Below are 23,891 nucleotides of genomic sequence, written 5' to 3'. Positions count from 1 at the left end.
TATTAAATTCCCTTTTTAAAAAGTCATTCTGTTTCTGGTATTTTGCATTCTGGCAGCTAGCAAACTAGAACAAGGTCCAATTTGGTTCTTTGTTCCAAGAGGAACCAGCAAAGGACCCTGGAAAGAAGCCAGTGATTTAAGAGGAAAACCAGGAGAGTGCTGAAAATTATGTGAGGAAAGTATTTCAAGAAGGGTAGATCAATCAGTATGTAAAATAAGATTAGGGCTGAAAAGCGACCATTGGAGTTACTAACATGGCAGTCACTGGTGACCTCAACAATTCCAGTTGGGTTGGATGGTGATGCCAAACTTAAAGATAGGATAGCAGACAACAAATACAAATAAATCCTTTGAAGAGTTTTGCTTTGAAAGGTAGCAGAGAAGTGGGGTGGTAGTTAGAAGGGTCGATGGGGGTCAAGAGGTTTTTTGTATTTGTTTGTTTGCTTGCTTGCTTTTAGGGTAAAAGAAATAACAGCATGCTTTGTACCAAAGGGAATGTTCCAGTACAGGGAATGGAATTTAGACACAAGAGGATGGACTGGTCTTGGATAGGAAGAGGAATTTGAAGAGCATCAGGAGGGAAGGCAGAATAGATGGTAACATGTGCTTGTGATGGGATAGATGTGATAAAGGGAGTATGCAGGTTTCTTCTTGTTACTTCCATTTTCTCAGTGAAATAGTACATTTGCTGTGAGTGAGGACAGGGAAGGAGAAGCTGGAAGTTTGAGGAGAGAAAAGGTGTGAGATTATCACCTAGGAGAGTGAGAAGGTGAATGGTCCATGGAAATACCCAGCATTGTTGGGCAGCATTGTGGTCCTGCTTAATGATGTATTTTACTCTGACCACTTTATGGCCATACTGATGCAGGTGTAGTCTAGGTAGAATTGGATTTAACCTAACTTGTTGAGGTTCTGCCAAGAAAGACCAATGAAGCAGAAGAAGGTGCGCCAGTTTGAAAAGATGTATGTACTCTAGAAAAGCCATGTTGTAATCCTAATCCCATTTTGTAAAGGCAGCTGTTTCTTCTAATCCCTATTAAGTACTGTATGCGTGAAACTTTTGATTAGATCATCTCCCTGGAGATGTGACTCAATCAAGAGAGGTTGTTAAGCTGGATTAGGTGGAGATGTGTTTCTATCCATTCCAAGTGGGTCTTAATTACTTTACTGGAATCCTATAAAAGAGGAAATATTTTGGAGAAAGGAGGAGATTCTGAAAGAGCAGAATGACATAGCCATGAGAAGCCGAGAGTCCACCAGCCAGCAGCGTTTGGAGATGAAGAAGGAAAATGCCTCCCAAGGAGCTTCATGAAACAGGAAGCCAGGAGAGAAAGCTAGCAGATGGTGCTGTGTTCACCATGTGCCTTTCCAGATGAGAGAAAAACCATGACCATGTTCGCCATGTGCCTTCTCATTTGAGAGAGAAACCCTGAACTTCATCAGCCTTCTTGAACCAGGGTATCTTTCCCTGTATTACTTAGAGTGGACATTTCTATAGGCTTATTTTAACTGGGACATTTTCTCACCCTTAGAATTGTAAACTAGCAACTTATTAAATTCCCCCTTTTAAAAGCCATTCCAGAGTACACGGGTAGTTCATTGGTAGAATGCCCAGCTTTTGTGCAGGAGACCCAGATTCAATTCCCAGACCATGCACCCCAGAAAAAAAAGCCATTCCATTTCTGGTATATTGTATTCTGGCAGGTAGCAAAATAGAACAGAAGGGAACAAAGAAATTATGGGTATATGAAAGGCATGATTATGCAAACTGGCCATGGTATTCAGGCTGGGTAAGTAGGGAAGTAAAGATGGGAAAGAAGGTGGGAGAGAGTTCAAAGTTATAGGAACAATTAAGTTTAGATTCTCTGGGCAGAAGGGTTATTGAGGTTGGGACCCATGAGATGCAAAATAAAATCCTTCCCTCCAGAAAGATGTCTGTGTTCTAATCCCTGGGACCTATGTGAATATATTTGGGTCCATGGCAAAGGGGAATTAAGCTGAAATTAAGGTTGCTAATCAGTTGACCCAAGTTAGAGAGATTTTTCTGGGTGTGTCCAGTATAATCACAAAGGTCCTTAAATATGTAAGAGGATAGCAAGAGAGTCATAGCAGGTGTGAATTCAGAATAAGGTCAGAGTGATGTGTTGTAAGAAGGACCCAGCTTGCCTTTGTTGGCTTTTAAGATAGATGAAAGGGACCATGAGTCAAGGAATGACAGTGCAGCTGGAAAAGTCAAGGAAATGGATCTCACCCAGAGTCTATAGAAAGGAACACAGTCCTTTGCTAATTACTTGATTTTAGGCTGGTGAGATCTAGGTCAGACTTCTGACCTACAGAACTATAAGATAAATTTGTGTTAAGACAGGGTACAAGAGTAGTTCAATGGTATAATTCTCGCCTGCCATGCAGGAGACCTGGGTTCCATTCCCGGCCTGAGCATTTCCCCAGCCCCCCGCCCCCAATTCAACAGATGGTGCCACAATAACAGAATAGTCACATGGAAAAAGAATGAAATGTGACCACTGCCATATAGTACACAAAAAATTTGTGTTGACAATAAATTCTAGAATTTGTGACAGCAGTGATAGAAAACAAATACAGAGAACAAGAGGAAATGAGCCAGGAGGTCAGATAACGAACTGAGATTATGGAGGGTTTGTAGTTTGAGTAGTGACAAGGTCGAGGATATGGCCATGAGTGTGAGCCTGGGATAAGGCAATCAGCCAGATGGTTGGGAGAACATGCCTCATAGAACTAGACAGTTTCAAACCAAACCTTCGTAGTGATTTCTATATATAGGTCAAAATTATGAGACAAATTGTGAATGTGTTGGGGTGTGTTTTTGGTTTTCTCACTAGCAGGCATACCCAGCAGAAATGTTGTCCCTCCCCTTTCTGCAGCTGATCTTTATTAGTGTTTACTGCTCACTGGTATAAACTGTGCCATTCAGAATTGGATTTGGAGGTGATCTGGTCTAAATTAAAGCTGTGATAAATGAGCTCTGTTTACATTTCCTCACACCGCCCTTCTCAACACACACATGGAATTACTCTAGAAATGAAATGCAAACTAAAATGAGGAAGGGTTCTGTTCTTCATTAACATGTCATTATAAAATGCTGGGGCTCCCCTGCTGAGTGGAGAAGCAATGCCAGGGTAGGAAGGCATGAGAGTGGACCATTCTTTGTTTCCATTAACTACAGGGGAATTATTATTTTTCACATCTTTACAAAGAGTTGAATAAAAATACGGACTTAGATAAGGACTGTACCCCTTCATGGAACCATAATGAAGAAGGAGGCAAGTGAGCAGAACTGTCCATATTGCAAGATGAGAGTCTAATGGCCCACTCTCATTCGATTTCCCTCCTCTCATTTTTTTTAAGTAAAAAATTCAATTTAGTAAGTAACTTCTAAGTCAGCTTTAATTCCTTATTTTAAATCATTTGGTCTTTTGTATAATTGTAGGTGAAATGATAGAGATGTTCTTATTTTAATTGAATTTATTTTAAAGATATTTAGAGTCAGCCCTGGAAGGAGAGGGAGAGAGATAGCACAGCATACAGCTTAGGCCCTGGGACCTTGGGGCCAGATAGACTGTTGGCATCTCAGGCCTATTGTTCAGCGGAGTTGTGCCCCTAGAGGCTTAATTTCTTTATCTGTATAATGGGGATAAAAATAGTTTAACTGACCTGCCAGTGTTATTTTAAGAACTTGATGAGATTATTGATGAAAATGTTTACACAGTGCCTGGCACGGTGTTCAAGGAAGGGAGATTATTACTCCCTTGGCAGTGAAATATGCAAAAGAGCAGGAAGAAATGGTTTCCTTCATTCCAGCCTTCCCTCCCCCAACAGTGGCCATCTTGGGTTTAATTTAAAGCTTTGCATTTGATCTAAAATTTGACTCTTTTTTTTTTTATTAATTAAAAAAAGAATTAACAAAACAATTAGAAATCATTCCAATCTACATGTACAATCAGTAATTCTTAATAACATCACATAGTTGCATATTCATCATTTCTTAGTACATTTGCATCGATTTAGAAAAAGAAATAAAAAGACAACAGAATAAGAATTAAAACAATAATAGAAAGAAAAAAAACAAAAAAAAAACAAAAACAAAAAACCTATACCTCACATGCAGCTTCATTCAGTGTTTTAACATAATTGCATTACAATTGGGTAGTATTGTGCTGTCCATTTCTGAGTTTTTATATCCAGTCCCGTTGTACAGTCTGTATCCCTTCATCTCCAATTATCCCTTCTCTTTTTTTTTTTTTTAATTAACGGAAAAAAAGAAATTAACCCAACATTTAGAGATCATACCATTCTACATATGCAATCATTAATTCTTAACATCATCACATAGATGCATGATCATCATTTCTTAGTACATTTGCATTGGTTTAGAAGAACTAGCAACATAACCGAAAAAGATATAGAATGTTAATATAGAGAAAAAAATAAAAGTAATAATAGTAAAATCAAAACAAAACAAAACAAAAACCTATAGCTCAGATGCAGCTTCATTCAGTGTTTTAAGTCACATCTTTCTACTGTAATTCCTCAAGTTCTAATAAGGAGAGAATGCTCACTGGCTTGCTTGTTAATTATACAACAATGAATGTGAGGTTTGTAAGGGCACTTTTATAAAAGCATATCTTTTTCCTCAAAGATTCTAAATGTTCTTTGTGAATGGAGCTGGCTATCCAAAATGGTAGCTGCTAGCTTCATGTGGCTATCTAAATTTTGTGCTGGTTTGAAGCTATTATGTATCCCAGAAAAACCATGTCTTTTAATACTCATTCAGTATTGCTGGGTGTGATCTTTCTGATTGTTTCCATGGAGACATGACCCACCCAATTGTGGGTGGTAACTTTTGATTAGATGATTTCCATGCAGATGTGTCTCTACCCATTCAAGGTAGAGTTTCTTACTGGAGCCCTTTAAGAGGAAATCATTTCGAAAAAAGCTTTAGAACCAACAGAGCACATGCAGCTAGAGTCCTTGGGAGCAGAAGGAAAACACCCTGGGGAAGCCTTATGAAATTAGGAGAGAAAGCTGGCAGAGAGAAACCCTGAACTTCATTGATCCTTTCTTTGGAGTTAAGGTATCTTTCCCTGGATGCCTTAATTTGGACATTTTCATGGTCTTAGAACTGTATACTTGCAACTTAATAAATTTCCTTTTTAAAAACCATTCCATTTCTGTGTATATTGCATTCTGGCACCTTTTGCAAACTAAAACAGATTTTCATACAGAGAAGTGGGGTGCTGCAGTTTGCAAATATCCAGCATGTTGGAACAACTTTTTAAATGGATAAGGGGAAGATTCTGGGGAGTTGTGAAGAGCTTGATAAGAAAGCCTAGAATGCTTTGAAAAGACTTCTGGTAGAAATATGGACTCTAAAGATACTTCTGATAAGGCCTTAGACAGAAATGATGCATGCATTATTGCAAACTGGAAGGCAGATTTTAAAAACCATGAACTTGGATATTTAGCAGAAGAGATTTCCAAGTTAAATGTGGAAAATGTGGCCTGGTTTCTTCTTGCATCTTATAGTGAAATGTGACAGGAAAGAGATAAGCAGAGAACTGAACTCTTAGGTACAAATAAATCAGAAATTGATGGTTTGAAAAGCTCTGGCTTCCAGAAAGGTAGACCCCAGAAAAAAGTAACCCACATGAAGATTTACCCAAACATGGAAGCAGTCAGCCATTACAGGACAAGGGAGGATTTGAGATGGAGTTATCCAGGAAAGATTTATGAAAAGTCCTGTTGTCTGATGGGTATGATCCCAGTGTACTGCATAGAAAACCAACCAAGAGTGTTGTGGGATCTGTATAAATGGAACAACTGCCAGTCTGGACTAAAAAGGACAAAGTAGAGGAAAAATGTCTTCACAGGCAGAACCATGGAGGGTACTGTCTGCAGTCAGGAAACCTTGGGCCAGGAGAGTGGACCTACCCAAGTTCTTGGAGATAATAAGTTTGCCCCAAAGGTAGAAGGCAGGCCTTCCACCTCCATTGTTCACAACATATTTCTATTGGACACTGCTGACCTCTTAGGCTTAAAAATTCGAAAACAACTGGCTTTTCTGATAAAGAAAGTAGTTTGTAATGTTTTTTTCCCCAATGTCTTTTTGACTGTGAAGGAGAGGATCCAGAAATCCTTAGTGCTGTGGCCTGTTACTGGACAAAGACCATGGATTCTTCTGCCTGACGTGCTCAATAACCAATTCCTGAGCACCACCAGGGTTTGAAAGAGAAAAAGAGTTTATTACTAGGTATGTAGAAGGAGAGCAGACAGCCTATTGGCCCCAAATCTGTCTCCCTGAACTGGTAATTCCGATAGTTTTATTAGAGAAAATGATGGGGATGGTTAGGATAATGAGCACGGTGGCCCCAGATGATGTAATTAGAGGTGATTTAATTATTGAGTTGGGCGCTGATTGATTCCATGCTTAGTCACAGAGCATACACAAGAAAATGGTGGAATGAGGTATAGGTGACTTGTAGGTTAAAGTCTAAGCTACTGTGCATGTCAGGTGGGCCCATTTTAGTTAGATCCTGTTTCCATTATGAAGATTTATTTTGGTCTTGGGGTGGGTTAGTTCTGGGCTGACCCAAGGTCCTTCATTAATAGACATTAGCAGTGTCTTTAGTGATTACAAGACTCCAAAGTTGAAAAATTAGATAACTGAGTACAAATGAAGGTTAGTCACAAGGTTTTTACAATCACAGGGGCAGAAGATGAGGGTTATATAGTCATTATCAGAGATCAAGGCAGCTGGATTACAATTTAGAGATTTCAGGAATTTCCCTCTGCTTACTCCAATATACCAGAAAGCAAAAAGGAATATCTATATGATGATTCAATAATCAAAATCATCCTTGAAATCCTGATTTCTCACTTCCAGCCTCCAGGAGGCATCCCTGGCTAGCAAGCAGCTCTGAAACCTGTCCTAATACAGCAGCCATATTACAAGGCTTTTGATAGAGATCCCCCATCCTCCATACCAGATTAAAGTCTGTAATTATATCTGCAGCATCTGGCTAAATGCTGTTGACATGTGTCTTGAGAGCTGGTTTTAGGCAACTCTTAGAGAGCATCCTGCTGCCCTCCTTGGGTGAATAACGAAGGCTGGGGCTGAATCCCCGCAGCGCTAGTGTGTGACTTCACACCAGAGGTGGTTCGACTTTGCAGGATAAGAGGGAAGAATGGTTCTGACATCCCCTGAGAAGTGTGGAGGGAACCCCTGCTGTTCTCTAAGAGGCATTCTAAGAAAAGACTTCACAGAAAATCAATTGCTGTCACTTAAGACCTTTCTTTTAATTCACTATATTCCATTGTTCACTCGGGTTTTTTTTTTGTGGAAGGTGACAAACCAATGTGTGAAAAAAATGTATACTGTTCCTGTGGTGTCTTTGAAAGCAAGCTTATACATTCTTAATATGCATTTCTATGAGTCAGGAGTCTCAAAGAGAAAAGGGTGTCAATAAAAAATCACCCACTAAGACAATTGATGGTTTTTGAAGCAGGGAGAAAGGGCATCATTGGAAATGAATGATATGGCTTCAGGAAAGATGAAGTGAATTTGAAGAAAGAAAAATCCTTGAGGTTAGATGATGCTCCCCACTCCTGCCCTTGTGAAATTCCTGAATAGGGCTTCCTGGCTCTTTCATATTTTCTCTTCCCCTGTGACTTGATGCATTTATTCTCCAGGGGGAGAATTGAGTTTATCACTAGAGAAACCAGTTCACATTAGTGTATTATTTTCTCTGTTTCCAATTCCTTTATATTTAAATAAAACATTTTAGGTATACCAGCTACTTTCCTCCCAGCACGGTGTATATTTAAGAGCATGGGTTCTGGCACCAGAAAAACCTTGGTGCTTTCCTAGCTGTGTGACCTCAAGCAAATTGCCTAATCTCTCTGAGCCCCCCTTTTCTTCTCTATACATGGAATACTGATAGTTTCCTTTCTATCAGCACGTATGTGTTGAGCAGAGGGTCTGGCATATGGCTAGGGCCCAGAAATGTTAGTTATTGTTACCATTATCATTGTCATAAACAATTAGGTTCAATTTTAGGGAAAAAGCTGTATCTAAAATAAGCAAGCCTATAGTTCACAGACACTAAAATTTCATATTACTCAACTTGCCTTATTTCAGCCTAATGCACTGAATAGTCTATACTAGGTACCTAGTTTGTACATGTGAGTACCATCTAATTGGTTATTTTTTAGGCATGGATAGTTGAGAACAGTGATAGTTCTCTCTCTCTCTCTCTCTCTCTCCCCCCTCCTCTCTCTCTCTCACACACACACAACCCCCTCCTCTACTAAAATAGTGAAATATTAACATAATAATCAGTCATTCTTAATATCTGCATATATTATAAAATGTAGCTGGGTGCTCCAGCTGAATTTAAAAGGCATGCCACCTACACACCTGGGAGTAAGGGAGAGTTGTACATGGGTGTCCATGTGGAAAAAGAACTTCTGTTTCCTCCTTCGTAAAAGCTCTTCCCAGGGCGATTGTGAGGATTAAAAGGGTTAATGCATGAAAAGCCCTTCGCTCAGTGGCTGGCATACGTTAGCACTGTTCCTACTTCTTGGAACCCCCTGGCTGATTACCACAGGTACTTTCCAGATCTACCAGCTGCAAGAACTCAAGAGACTCTGCAATGGGGCATCTTGGGCATTGGGTCATTGTTCTGACTTGGCCCCATGGGATCCTGGGTCTGAAGATTTCGTAAAATGTGCGCCCACTTCTAGACCCTGGAATGTTTGTGCTGGGGGAAACCCGTGAATATTTCCTACCAGTTTCCCACTTTTAAAGAGAAGGAAACCTGGTGTCCCCAGAGGTTTAATTTTCTGGGGTCCCATAGTTTGTGCCTGCCAAAGGAAAGCCTAGGACACAAAAGAGTAGGTTTAAAACTCTGTCTACAAAACTGTTTGATCATAGTTACCAGGGATCTTTCTTTTTACTATGCAATCTTTAAACAGGAAATTTGCAATATGGTTTTTGGAACAAAGCAAGGCCAAATTTTGGGAGCACCAGCTGGACCACGACAGCGGTGGGAGGGAAAACTCTTCAACCCTGTTAGCTCCTATGGAGGCAAGCCTGCCTGGAACTCAGGAGAAAGCCATGGAGCTGGGAGGCGGGGGAGACCTCGGGTTGCTGGCATCATGGCCAGAGTGATGATTGGATCAGGTGTGACCACAGAGCACACTCCATGGGATGCAAAACCAAAGCCCTTAGCTCCCTAGACAAGAGAAGCTGCAAATTGAAATGGCTGATTTGAAATTAGGCTGCTGCTGGGGCTTGTCCATTTCATTCTTGCTCCAGCACCTGCCCCCTCTCTTCTTCAGCATGTCACTGCAGGAGCCAAGGGGGTGGGGACAGGAGAGGAGGATATGGAGGGGGGCATTAATGGGCACTGGTTAGCACTTTTGTAGAATGCAGGGGGTTGGGAAGTAGAAGACCAAAATGAGGGGATCAAAAGAGATTTAAATAATAATGGACATTTATTGGGACATATATGGTCTGTTGAAGGAATCAGTGAATGCAACATTTCTGTGTATTTTCTGTCAACAGGCAAGTGCATGATTATTCCCGTTATCCAAATAAACAAAAGGAGGCTCAAGGAACTTAATGCACTTGTCCAAAGTCATAGCATCGCTAGATATGGCGAGCTAGAATTCAAACCAAGCCAAACAGTCTCCAAAGCCTTCGTGAGCTTCCACTCACTAGTCCCTCCCCTCCCCCTCTCCCTCCACCAAGCTTACAGAGAACTGGAAATATGTCCATTTAAGGCAGGCAAACAGCAAGTTAACCAAGCTAGGGAGAGAGGAGCTTTTATCTTATCAGGCAGGGAAAGTTTGGTGACAGAAAAAAAGTTCCAGGGAGTAGGTGCATTAGAGTGTAGCTCATCCATCTCCCTCTAAGAAATGGGGCAGCAGGGGGGCCTCCAACCATCCTGAGGAGCACCTGAAATGAGAAAGTGAGAAACGGGGGAGGTTAACATATGCCTTAGATTCGTGAGTCCTGACACAGTGGGAGTATTGATGGATTCTACAATGATGCAGCTGAAACTTACTCTGTGCAAATCCTGTGATGGGTACTGTGGGAAGCAGAGGCCCATCCCACCCTGATCTCTTCTTAAGGAAGTTGCAGTGTCTTTGAGGGAAAATATATCCATCTAAACACCAGTGAGGCAAATTACCTTAGAACAAGTCAAGATCAAGTGCTGTTGGCATTAAATAGGGAGAGAAGTTACTTTTATCTGAGTTTCTTTTCTTGGGTTGTTAACAAGGAAAGGTTTCATGGATGAGGTGGTATCTAAAGAATGGGTGAAATTTACTTTTATTTTTATTGCAAACAACAAACAAACATAGAAACATTCTTGACATACAAACATTCTTAACATGGTTGCAATATCATCCATGCATTCAATGCCATGATCATAGTTGTGCATTCAATGCCATGATCATTTTTCTGAACATTTGCATCACTCCAGAAAAAGAAATAAAAAGAAAAAACTCATACATGCCATACCACTTACCCTTCCCTCTTTTGACCACTAGTATTTCAATCTACTCAATTTATTTTAACCTTTGCTCCCCCATTATTTGTTTATTTCTTATCCATATTTTTTTACTCATCTGTTCATGCCATAGATAAAAGGAGCATCAGACATAAGGTTTTCACAATCACACAGTCATATTGCGAAAGCTATATCATTATACAATCATCTTTAAGAAACATGGCTACTGGAACACAGCTCTACAGTTTCAGGCACTTCCCTTTAGTCTCTGTAAAACACCATAAACTAAAAAGGGGATATCTATATAAAGTGTAAGAATAACTCCAGGATAATCTCTCGGCTCTGTTTGAAATCTCTCAGCCACTGACACTTTATTTTGTCTCATTTCTTTCTTTCCACTTTTGGTCAAGAAGATTTTCTCAATCCCTTGATGCTGAGTACCTGCTCATTCTAGGATTTCTGTCCCACACTGCCAAGGAGGTTTACACCCCTAGGAGTCATGTCCCACATAGAAGGAGGGAGGGCAGTGAGTTCATTTGCCATGTTGGCTGAGAGAGGGAGAGAGAGAGAGGCCACAGCTGAGCAACAAAACAGGTTCTCTGGGGGAGACTCTTAGGCCTAATTTTAAGTAGGTTTAACCTATCCTTTTCAGGGATAAGTTTCATAGGGGCAAACCCCAAGATTGAGGGCTTGGTCTATTGATTTGGTTGCTCCCACTGCTTGTGAGAATATAAGGAATTCTCCAAATGCGGAAGTTGAATTTTTCCTCCTTTCTCCCCATCCCCCCAAGGGGACCTTGTAAATACCTCTTTATTCACTGTTCAAATCACTCTGGGATTTATTGGGGCATCACACTAACCTGGACAAACCAACAAAATCTCATGTCCTATTCAAGGTTCCATATACATATAGTGTTCAATTAAACTGTCCATATAAGTTAAATTAGGAAATGCACTAGTCAAAATATAAATTTTGTACCAAATAAACATTTCTTGCTTTAGTTTCACATAGAAGTTGAAAATTTAAAATATGAATGGCCATCTATTTTCAACACAATGCGTGGAATCTTGACCCAAGGAATTGGGAGAGATTCTGTGACGGCTAATTTCATGTGTCAGCTTAACTAAGTTATGTTTGGTCAGTCAAGCACTGGCATGATTGGTACTGTGAGGGTATGTCATAGATGAATTTAAATCATTAGTCAGTTGATTATATCTATGGCTGATTACATCTACAATCAACAAAGGAGATTGCCTTTAGTCATGAGAGGAGTTGCTTCATCCAATCAATTGGAGGCCTTAAAATGAGAACTGAGGCTCTCAGTATCAGAAAGAGGAATTTCTATCTCTACTTCAGCCAGCCTGCTTCTACTGGGGAACTGAACAACACCTTAATTGAAGTTTCCAACTTGTAGACAGCCCTTGGAATTCAGATTTGCTAATCCCCACGGTCACATAAACCAATCCTATAATAAATCTCTTAACATTTACATGGATATGTAAACATATGTATATCCTGTTAGTTCTGTTTCTCTGGAGAGCCCTGACTAACACACATTCAAGGCAGAGAAAAGGGTTGGCAGATGGGAAAAATAGAGGTTATGTGAGGAGAACTGTGGGCAATTTGGTTTGGCCTGGATCATAAGTGAGGGAGAAAAGGGAGTGATACTGCAGAAAACTAAATTAGGACAAGATTTGAGGTCACTTTATTTTGAGGTAATAGGGGCACATTGAAAATGTTGATCGGGGGGATGGTATAAACCCTTTGCTTAGGTAAGATTAATCCAGCAGCTCTACGCAAAATGGACTGGACAGGCAGAGCATGAAGATGGGGAGATAGGCAAGGAGAGTCCTGCAACAATTATAGAAAAGAAGCAATGAGCTTCCAAACTAGATTCACCACACATGGGGTTTCCTTTGTCTAAAACATGTCCTTCATTAGCTTGCTTTATACAACTTATCCTTGAGTCTCAGCTTAACTGTCACTTCCTCAGGGAAATCTTCCTCAGGGATCCCAAAGTAGATCAGGCCCTCATGGATGGGCCTTCACTGCCTCCTTCCCTCTCCACTAGAGCATGTATTACAACTACAATTAAATAATTCCATGTGTAGTCATTTGTCAACACAAGCTCCACGAGGAACTCTGCTCTCTCCTGCTGTATCTCCAGGGCCCAACATAGTGCCTGGTACATGATGGGTGCTCAGACATGTCTGTGGAATTAATGAATACAGAATGGAGTCATTTGGTGTGGGGCATAAGGTAGAATTTAGTGCTGAGGTATAATGACTAGATATGGCATCTGGTTGGCTATGCAAAGAACAGGAAGAAGGCAAAGACAACTCCAAAGGTTGAAAGTGGTAAGTTTTCTTTTTCCTGTAACTGAGTCCAATAACATGGAGAAAAGAAAGAAAAGTAGGTTTGATGGTAGTATAATAAGTTCAGTTATGAAAACAGCGAGAGGATCACCCAGGTATAACTCTTTACTAGGCCTTTAGAGATGCAAATCTGGTAACGAGAAGAGAGATCTGGGTCACAGTTATGGGAATGGTAGACATGGTGCTGCTTTTCCACGTTACCAGTTCTCCATTCCTTTCCAGTACATTGGAAGATGCGCATCCCTACTCTTTGAAGTTAGGCTTGGCTAAGTGACTGGATTTAGCCAACAAAATGTAAGTGGAAGTGATGAGCTTCAATTCCAGGTGGAAGCTAGTGTGAGCTCCTCCATATACTCTCTTACTCCTGCTGTCACAACCAGCAGCATTTTAAATGTACAAGCTTCTCAGTTCAGGTCCTGGTATGAGGATGGAGGAAAGCCCCCACCAGCAGGCAATGGGCACATAGTGTGAGTGAGAAATAAGCCTTTGATATTTGAAGCCACTGAGATAGATAAATTGTTCATTATAGCACCATAACCTAGTCTCTCCTGACTGATTCAAGAACCATGTACCTAAAGAAATCACTTGTTGCGATTCTGTACTTATTTATTGAGTGCTTGCCCTGTGCCAGGCACTGTGATAGGTACTGGGAAAACTTTGGTGAGCAAGACAGACACGGTTCCAAGCAGAGTAAGAGATGAGAAGAGGACTTGGGATGAGAAGAGGACTTGGGGATGGGAAGAGCAACCATTAGGAAGCCAGAAGAGAATCCAGATAGCACAAGCCTCTAGGAAGTCCCTAGAGAGAGTTCAAGGGAGCTGAAAAGGCAGGAAGAACTGGGTAAGCTTTCCCAAGCTGGCTTCCCTAATGCAGTCATTCCTGAAGTGTGGTCCTGGACCAGCAGCCTTACCAACACCTGGAAACTTGACAGACCTGCAGAATCTAGAGCCCCATCCCAGACCTACTGAATCAGGAACTCTGGGGGTGGGATCCAGGAATCTGTATTTTAATGAACTTCCAGGTGATTCTAATGCAAGCTTAAGTTTGAGAACCACTGGTCTAGTGCATCTCTCCGTAGAGCATCTGAACAAAATCCTTAAAAGAGTAGTGAAGTACTTCTGCTGCCACTAGAGGACCTAGCTGGGCTCTGCTATAGTGGTTGTGTGTAAATGCTGTGTGTCATGAAGTCCTTGTGGTCATCTAGGAGGACAAAAGATTATAGAGGGAGATACATGGGAAGATGAGGATGCTAGGCTGTGGCAACAAAGGGCAACACTTATAGAAGCAGCTGGCCAGCTGCTTTGGTTATGAGGCTTCTGTTGGTAACCACAGATTATGTGCTAGGCTGGAAGCCACGACTTCTGGGAGATTTCCACCCTGTTCCCCACCCCATGAGTCCTCTTCAGAGAGGAGGCTAAGACCCATGGAAGAAAAGGGAAAGGGGCAGAAGTGGAAGGGACGCTGCTGGACTTGTTTCTCTTTGGATCTCATTTAATCCTTACAATGACCTGGAAAGTAGACATAGTTGTTCTTGGGCCTTATCAGATGAAGAAACTGAGGCCTGATGAGTTTAAGGAACTTGTCCAATGGGAACAGTTGATAAGCAGTGAGCAGGGCTTGCCAGGCCCTGTGATTCAACAGCCATCATTCTTCTCAGTTCCAAAGTCTGAAGAATGTTGCTCTGTGACATACACTGGGTAGGAGATAGGCCAATTATAGACACTAGTCTGAGAAATAACCTTGGCCTTCAGTTTCCATTTGTTCACTGTGTATTCATTCAGCAGTATCTATTTAATGCCTATTTTGTGCAAGGGACTATGCTAACTTCTGGGGTTATAGCAATGAACCAGGTAGATATAGGCCTTGTTATCACAGAGCTTATATGTTAGAGAAACACAGTTTTTAGACAAAAGGTTATACACATAATTGATTACAAGTAAAGTGATGAAGAAGTATGATGTGCTGGGATTGTGAACAGCTGGGAAATCTCTTCTTGCTAAGGAGTCTGAGTTTCTCCAGAAGGACGAAATTTGGACACTTTTGGCTATCTGCCTTCTTGGCATCCATTCCCCCTTTTTCTTCCCTAGAAGAACCCTGTTCTTGCCCAAGCATGCACCCTTCCTCCTTCAAAGGGGGGAAGCTGACCTCACCCATGCTCCAAGGCTGGCACTGACTGGCCTGATGATAATCAAAGCTCCCTCTTCTGTGATCGGTTCAGGAATCGAATGTGACCCAATTCTGGCCAATAAGACATGAGGGCTTTGGGGAATCCATTTCTTGCACCTAAGAGAATGTCAAGGAAGAAATGATCTCTTTTGCTTTTTGAGATTTTGAGATCCAAATGTAATGTCTGAAACTGCTGCAGCCCTCTTGTGATCAACCTGAGGAAGAAGGTAATGCTCAGATGATAGAGCAGAGAAATGAAAAGAACCTGGGTCCTCAGCGATGCCCTTGAACTGTTGACTCAACTGGACTTAAGCCCACCTCTAGAGAATATGGAAGATCCTTCTAAGCATAGAGTAGATGCCTCGGAAGGAGGCAGTCTTCCTTGAGAAATGTCAATGTGAAACATCTCAGTGTGTCTTCAGCACAGAGCATGAGTAAGGAGTGTGTGAGATAAGGTGGGGAAAGTTAGGAAGATGCTAGAACATGCAGGTCCATCCATAGAGGACATAACTGGAACAGAGAGTAATACTTGGGGGAATTGGATTTCCTGGATGACAATCAATAATTCTAACAGAGAGAGAAGAATTTGTCACATTCAGTACATGAGTTCCCTGCTTGTCTCCAAAACACACTTTGTGACTCTTATGCTAATTTAAAAATGGACCTAACCCCTCAATTAATTAATTCCCTGTGAATAAAACTCCATAACAAACATGCCAAGATAAAATCATCAGCAGCAAAAAGAAATATTAAAGCCCATTTGAGTTAACAAATTTAAAAACTCTGGATCACATAAAAAAGCAATTCTTCAAAGCAGTAATTGCTGTCATTTATTGAGTATTTCTTACAAGACAGGCAGGACGTATATGTAGGAAATTTACATTTAGTATTTCCTTTATTCTTTATAACAATCCTATGATATAGCTAATAGTTCGCATATTTTACAGATAAGGAAAGTGAAACTCAGAGAGGTTAAGTCACTGGCTTAAAGTCACCCAGCTACATAATGAAAAGACAGATCCAAACCTGCCATCTTGATTTAAGTGTTAAGGCTCTTAACTACTTGGGCTTTTTGTCTCCTAAATCTGAGGAAGCTGACAGCCTATGGGTTTGGAGTTGGGAGGAGGGACAGTATGGGGGAGCTCTGACTCAGGGAAAGCTTCTTTTCCGTTTTTACCTCTAATTTAGACATGATTGACCTGTGAGACGTTAACCCAGGCTCATATGTCATAATGTTTCAATCTTGTAACTGTAACAGCTTTATGAAAATGAAAAGCTTCATAAATACCAAATAATTATTTTCATAAATGCAGCTAAACAGCAAAATTCAACATTTTACAAATTTGAAGGGCTCTTGGATGCCCTTAGGTTTTCCTGGGAAGTATCATTCTTTCAGTATAATCTCAAGAAAAGGAGAGAAACAATTTGCTAAGAAAAATAAGCTAGAGACATGTTTCAGTAACGAATGTTGGAGAAATAGCATATGCCATCTCCTTTGTGTTGCACAGCTTTTGCCAATCTTGCTGGCTTTATTTCTATATTCTTGTGCTTACTCTCTTTCTTCCCTTCTACCATTGTAACAAAATACTTCTTACCCCTTATCCCATCCAGAGCCAGTACATCTATGCCTAGGCCCCTGAGAGCTTCCCATATATCATATCCCTTTTATATAATGTCAGTCAGTATGCGCTAGGGTATGCTGCAGTAAAAAACATCCACCCCAAGCTTTAATGACTTAAACAATGGTTATTTCTTGCTTATGCTACATAGTTAAATGCAGGTTCATCATCCTCCCTCAGGGACACAAGCTAAGGACACTCCTTTGAAATGGTGGCATCACCATGGCAGGGAAAAGGAATGTGGCAATGTGTTTACTGACTTCTAGGTACTTCCATGCACCACGTCCACTCACGTGTCCACAGATTACTTCCAGAGAAAGGACAGCGAAACTACCTGTGCCAGAGGGAGAACCTCATGCCTGGTGCATACCCCAAGAACTTATCAAGATGATTTTCTCAAATAAAAAGATAAAATTCTCCTTCTAAAGTGGACTTCAGTACCAGTGCTAAGAGAATGGTATTTTCCTATCTTGTGACATATATTATTAAATAACCAAGAAAGACTCTGCTTCTCCTTCTGTCAGAAGTGCCTTGGCCATGCAGGGCAGAGAAGAAATAAAAAGAATGGGTGAACTAATGTATGTCAAGGGCTATGCCAGGAACTTCACCTTATCTCTTAATTCTAATAATAAGGTACCAAGTTAAATATTTTGAAGTTCAATTGCATAATGAGAAAACTGAGGTACAGAGAGGTTAAATAACATTCTTAAGACAACACAACTAACGCATGGTAGACCTGGGATCTGTGCCCTTGGTCTCCCTGTTACTGTATGCCCAGGCAGGGATGTTGTTCTATAATACCCACCTCCTTGCGGATATAACCATGTAACTGTCATTAATCTACCCAGTCACTGGATGTAGAATAGAGGTTCTCAACCAGGGGCAATTTTGTCCCTCAGGAGACATTCAGCAATGTCTGGAGACATTTTTGTCACAAAATATTTAGTGGGTAGAGGCAAGGGATACTGCTAAATGCTCTACAATGCACACGACAGCCCCCACAACATAGAATTAACTGGCCCAAATATCAATAGTTCCGAGATTGAGACATGCTGGTGTAGAGCGTTCTCTCTGGGATTGCCTGAGCAAGAAACACACTCTTCTTTAAGACAGGGAAAGGGGAATACTAAAAATATTACAAATCAAAGTACAAAGTAAGTAAGCTATGATTATTATCATTCTCTTTACCCATGAAATGAAGCAGGATGCACTCTCACCAGGAATGACCGTCACCTCCTAGTTATAGCTATTGCTCCCACGGATAGTGTGTTAATCTGAGTCCTCTAAGAGACAGCTGCCAAGACAGGATTGAATGTGTAAGAAATGTATTAGAGAAAACACTTGTGAGAGAAAATGGGGAGGGCATGGGAAAGGCCAGGAGAGCTGAAAGACCAGGACTCAGGCCTGACCCCAAGTGGAAGAGAGAGAGAAGGAAGGAAGGTCTCAGGTTGCAAAGTTTGGCAAGATTGTCAGGAAATCATCAAGCCGATGCCACCCATCTGAGAATTCCCACCTCTCTCAGGGCCAGGCCTGCCTGAGAATCCCTACCAGGCCCAGCCATTAGCTGAGGGCAGCCCATGGAGAGTGTGGCTGGGTATAAAGGCAGCAGTGGACTTCAAAATGCACAGCTGGGGCTGTCGGTCAATTATGCTCCCAGCAGTTGATCTGAGAGGCACATTCTCATGGCTGCCAGCACTAATAAGCACATTTCTCAAATTTAGCGTTTTTAGCATGATATCTGGTTTTTCCTTTCAGTTTCCTGAATTACAAATAACTTTTTGCTTCTGTTTTCCAAATTGCTAGCTCTGACTTCAGAATATAGGTTTCAGAAATGTTCATGTTTTCCCTTGAAAATAATTTCTAAAATCCAAAATGACTTCATAGCAGCATTGGGATTTTGGCCCTTGAAAGCTCGACAAACAGCTAATATTGGTTCACAAAAGACTATGCTTCTTATGACTTTTCTAAACATTGTTATTGAAATTAAATAATTGCTTTAACCTCCACACTACATTTTATATTTCAATCTGCTTTTAAAAAATATTTCCTATAAAGTGTAAAAATTCTGGAAGGATATAAAATAATCTCTCAGCAATGATTATTTGGGGGAGGTTTTTATGTTCTTTTATATCAGTTCAGAATTCCATTTGGCTGCCTATGTAGAAACCTGAAAAGCAGTGGCTCAAACAAATGAGAGGCTTATTTTTTTAGCACATAGTGAGAAGCCTGGAAGCAGGTGGTTTCTTGCATGGATTTAGTAGCTCAAGGATGCCAGGATCAAGGTCTCTGTGATTCTCTTGGCCTTCCCCTCTTGGTCACAAAATGGTGGCTATAGCTCCAGCTGTCACATCCACAGGAAAAAGAGGAAAGAAAAGGGACAAAAATACAATTGGCAGGCGAGGCACTTAATGAGTTTTTCCAGAATCTCTACCCAACAACTTCTGCTTACTTCTCAGTTGACCATCCATATTTGAAAATGATGCTTGGAAATGCTGTTTTTATTAGCTAGACACATTGCCATTCAATAACGTTGGTGATGGAAGTGATCACTTAATCTTTATTTCAAAATCTTTTTCTCCCAGTTGTTACAAAAATAATTTCAACCAACTTGGTAAAAAAACACAATTTTGTGTTTTCTTAGTCAAATAGAATTTAAACTTAGTCAATTCATGTTTCCACTTATTCATCTCTTCTTTGCCCAAGGCAGGATTGCGTAAAATGGTCTGTGTTCTGGGTATAACATGCCATAATGGTGGATATAGTAGTTGCCAACCAAAGAGCTGTCCAGCCTTGGGCCTCCTCACTTCCATGTCCTTCTTGCTCTCTGCCTAGACCTGACCTGCCACCATTTTGACTCTAGGGCTGCCATACCATGTTGGCTCAGAGAACTCTCTGTGAGATCTGCCATATTCCAGGACATTTCTTGGGACCAGGACATAGGTTGCCTTGTGTGATGGTTTGAAGCTCTTATGTACCCCAGAAAATACCATGTTCATTAAGCAAATCCATTTCTGAGTATAAACCTATTGTGGGTGGGACCTTTTAATTAGCCTGTTTCAATTAGCATCAGGTGGACATTAATCCTTCTACTGGGGTCTTTTATAAGAGGATAAAATACAGAGAGAAGACATACAGAAAAGCTGAGAGAGGACAGAGAGAAGCTCAGAGAGAAAAGCCAGAGAAACAGAGAGATGAAGCTGAAAGCAATGAAACCGGGGAAAGAAGGACCAGTAGGCACAGCCATCTATTTTAGTTTGCTAAAGCCATGCATTTTGGTTTGCAAAACTGCCAAAATGCAATGTACCAGAAATGAACTGGCTTTTAACAATGGGGATTCTTAGGTTACCAGTTATAATTCTAAGACCACGAAAAATGTCTAAATTAAGAAAAATGTCTAAATCAACAAGAGGATACCTTCCCTGCAGAAAGGCTGATGGCATCTGGTGTTCCTCTGTCACACTGGAAGGCACATGGCAACATCTGGTTCTTCTCTCCTGGGTTCTGGTTCCAATGGCTACCTCTCTCAGCTCCTGTGGGTCCCTGCTGTTTCCTGGGGCATTTCTTTCTTAGCTCACTGTCTCAGCTCTCTTTTTTATCCTCAAAAAGGAGTCCAGTAAAAAGGATTAATGGTCAATAAGCATATGCAAAGATCCTCAACATCATTAACCATTAGGGAAATGCAAATGAAAATCACAATGGGATTTCTTTTTATAGCTACTAAAAAGTCTATTATTTTAAAATGGAAAATAAGTGCTGATGAGGATGCAGAAAAATAGGAACCCTTAGACATTGTTGGTGGGAATGTAAAATAGTGCAGCTAATTAGTAAAAAAGTTTGGCAGTGCCTCAAAAAGTTAAATATAGAGCTGCCACATGGTTTGACAATACCACTTCTAGGGTATACCTGAAAGAATTGAAAGGAGGGAATTGGACAGGTATTTGTCCAAGACCACGAATATTCATAGCAGCACTATTTACAACAGCCAAAAGGTAAAAGCAAATGAAATGTCCATCAATGGATGAAAGGTAAAGAAAATGTACTATGTACATTTAATGGAATATTATTCATCCTTAAAAAGGAATGAGACAATGTACCATTGATGGGGCAAGATGGTGGCATAATGAGGCGTGGAATTTAGTTCATCCTCCGCAGCAGCTAGTAAATAACCAGGAACAGTACAAAACAAATGCTGGGGAGCATCAGTGACTGGACACACCATGTGCACCAGCATGGAATGGGTGGACTGACTGAGACCCTACACAGAACTGTAAATTTCCCAAGCTGCAGAGGCTGGAGCCCTTCCCCCATGGACACAGCATGCTTGTTCCCTGAGGGGAAAGGAAACAGACTTTAATAATAGCAAGGGCTTAGCTCAATCAAGCTCCAATTGTAGAATTAATTAACAAATTGTAACTACTGAAAGCAAGCCCCCAGCACAAATAAATCTGGAATAAGCACTAAAGGAACTAGGGGTTTTTGTTCTTGCAGAGAGGGGGTAGGGCTGATGAAAAAAAAAAGCAGATGCTTTTTGAGCTGAACAGCACAAAATATTAGAAAAGGGCTGGACCCCAAGTAAAGGAGGCACATAGTGCCACATACTAACTCAAGCTCTTCAGTGGCAAACCCAGGGAGCAGGGGTGTTCCTCTGAAAAGGCTTTTGGCTTTTTTTTTTTTTAAGTTCTTAACAGCTCTTTAGATAGAACTACAAGCATTATCAGGCTCTAGCACTGCCCCACACAAGGACAGAACTAAGGCATGTCTGAAAGACAAAGTAATTCCCTAAAGGCCATATCTTCCCCCAAGAAAAGGGGGGCAGGGCCCAGCTCAAGTGAAATCACTCCTTCAAGAAATTCAGGCTTCAGGTGCTAGAAAACAGAAGCAATCAAAGCCCCTCTACTACCTCACCTCTATCTCAACCACACCCCTAGCAGGGAGAGTCTGCTGAAATTAAAGGTACCACATCACTTTAAGCGGGTGGGAAGCTGTGAGAAGACAAGTGCCATGTGCTTGGCAGGATAGGAAAAGCAAAGAGGTTAGAAGCTTCGTAGGAAAGTCTGACAACCTACTGGGTCTCACCTTCTGGGAAAACTGATCTTGGCTACTCTCTCCTCAAGATGTGGGCCTGTCTTATCTGGGAAAATCTGACTGAAATTGATAATACCTGAGGAGACCTTCCTTTAAAAAAAAGAAAAAATGCTCCATATAGTCAGGGAAAGAAACAGAAAAACAAGAACTTAAAAATTCTGATCAGTTAAACGGAACTTATGCTAGAAGTCTAGAATAAATTGAACTGCATGTTAAAGAACAGATAAAGAACAAAGTCATTCAGCAAGAAAGCTCTAGGTAAAAAAAAAAACACTCCAGAATAAACTAATTAAGGAAATCAAATACCTAGATGCCAGTAAAACATAATGAGTTATACAAGGAAAATCAAAGTGGCCCAAATAAAAAAACTAACAGTTCAATGAGACACAGGAGTTGAAACAACTAATTCAGGATGTTTGATAGACATGCAAAATCTCATAAAAAATCAATTCAACAAGTTGAGGGAGGCTATAAAGAAGACATTAGTTGAACATAAAGAAGAGCTCAAAAGTTTGAAAACACAAATCACAGATCTTATAGGAATGAAAGACACAATAGAAGAGATGAAACAATAAATGGAAACCTATAACAATAGATTCAAAGAGGCAGAAGAAAGGATTAGGGAACAGAAGACTGGACATGTGAAATCTGACACAAAAGAAAGCATGGGGAAAAGAATGGAAAAATATGAGCAGAGTCTCAGGGAAGTGAATGACAACATGAAGCATAGAAATATACAAGTTGTGGGTGTTCCCAAAGGAGACAAGAAGGGAAGAGGAGAAGAAAGATTAATGAAGGAAATAATTACTGAAAATTTCCCATCTCTTTATAAAAGGCATAAAATTACAGATCCAATAATGGTAGTATACCCCAAATAGAATAGATCCAAATACACATACTCTAAGACACTTACTAATCAGATTATCAAAGACAAAGAGACAATTTTGAAATCACCAAGAGAAAAGCAATCCATCACATGTGATGGAAGCTTGATAAGACTATATGTGGAACTCTCAACAGAAACCATGGAGACAAGAAGACAGTGGTATAACATATTTAAGATTCTGAATGAGAAAAACTGCCAACCAAGAATTCTATGCCCAGAAAAACTGTTCTTCAAAACTGTGGAGGTATTAAAATATTTTTAGCCAAACAGCCACTGAGAATTTCTGACAAAGAGACCAGCTGTACAAGAAATACTAAAGGGACCACTAAAGGCAGATAGGTGCAGACAGGAAAGAAAGGCCTGGAGAATAGTGTAGAAATAAAGACTATCAGTAAGGTAAAAAGAGAAAAAAAGTAGATATAACATATAAAATCCAAAAGACAAAATGGTAGAAGAAAGTGCTGCTTTTATAGTAATAACATTAAATGTTAATTGATTAAACTCTCCAATCAAAAGATATAGACTGACAGAATGGATTAAAAAACAGGACCCATTTATATGCTGCCTATAGGAGACTCACTTTAGAGCCAAGGACAAAAGTTGAAAGTAAAAGGTTGAGAAAAGATATTTCATTGAAACAACAACCAGAAAAGAACAGGGGTAGCTATACAAATATCCATTCTTTTCCCCATGCTTTCTTTTGTGTCAGATTTCACATGTCCAGTCTTCTGTTCCCTAATCCTTTCTTCTGCCTCTTTGAATCTATTGTTATAGGCTTCCATTGATTGTTTCATCTCTTCTATTGTGTCTTTCATTCCTATAAGTTCTGTGATTTGTGTTTTCAAACTTTTGAGCTCTTCTTTATGTTCAACTAATGTCTTCTTTATAGCCTCCCTCAACTTGTTGAATTGATTTTTTATGAGATTTTGCATGTCTATCAAACATCCTGAATTAGTAAAACAATTTAAACAGATGCAAAACAATTAAAAGGGACAAAGAAGAATACCATATATTAATAAAAGGAACAACTCAAAAAGGAGACATAACAATCACAAATATTTATACGCTGAGCCAGAGTGCTCCAAAATACATGAGGCAAACACTGACAACACTGAAAGGAGAAGTAGACACCTCTACCATAATAGTTGGTGACTCCAATTCCCCACTCTCATCAATGGATAGAACATCTAGACAGAGGATTGATAAGGAA

The 23,891-nt window shown here is 40.4% G+C and overlaps 1 long non-coding RNA gene across 3 annotated transcripts; it reads right to left on the bottom strand.

Moving 5' to 3' along the window:
- Positions 1–9,518: 9,518 nt before the first annotated feature.
- Positions 9,519–22,813, bottom strand: LOC143658048 (uncharacterized). 3 transcript variants are annotated; one of them, XR_013163099.1, is made up of 4 exons: positions 22,709–22,813; positions 20,125–20,307; positions 10,104–10,253; positions 9,519–9,994 (listed from the first exon to the last, which is right to left on the bottom strand). It is a non-coding gene; the product is annotated as an uncharacterized LOC143658048 (long non-coding RNA). The 3 variants fall into 3 exon arrangements; XR_013163100.1 differs by having other exon boundaries at positions 10,104–10,229; XR_013163101.1 differs by lacking the exon at positions 10,104–10,253.
- Between the last annotated feature and the right edge of the window lie 1,078 nt (positions 22,814–23,891).

Source organism: Tamandua tetradactyla, chromosome 15 (genome assembly GCF_023851605.1).
Source record: "Tamandua tetradactyla isolate mTamTet1 chromosome 15, mTamTet1.pri, whole genome shotgun sequence".
Lineage (NCBI taxonomy): Eukaryota > Metazoa > Chordata > Mammalia > Pilosa > Myrmecophagidae > Tamandua > Tamandua tetradactyla.
This window is presented reverse-complemented; position numbering and strand designations above follow the sequence as displayed.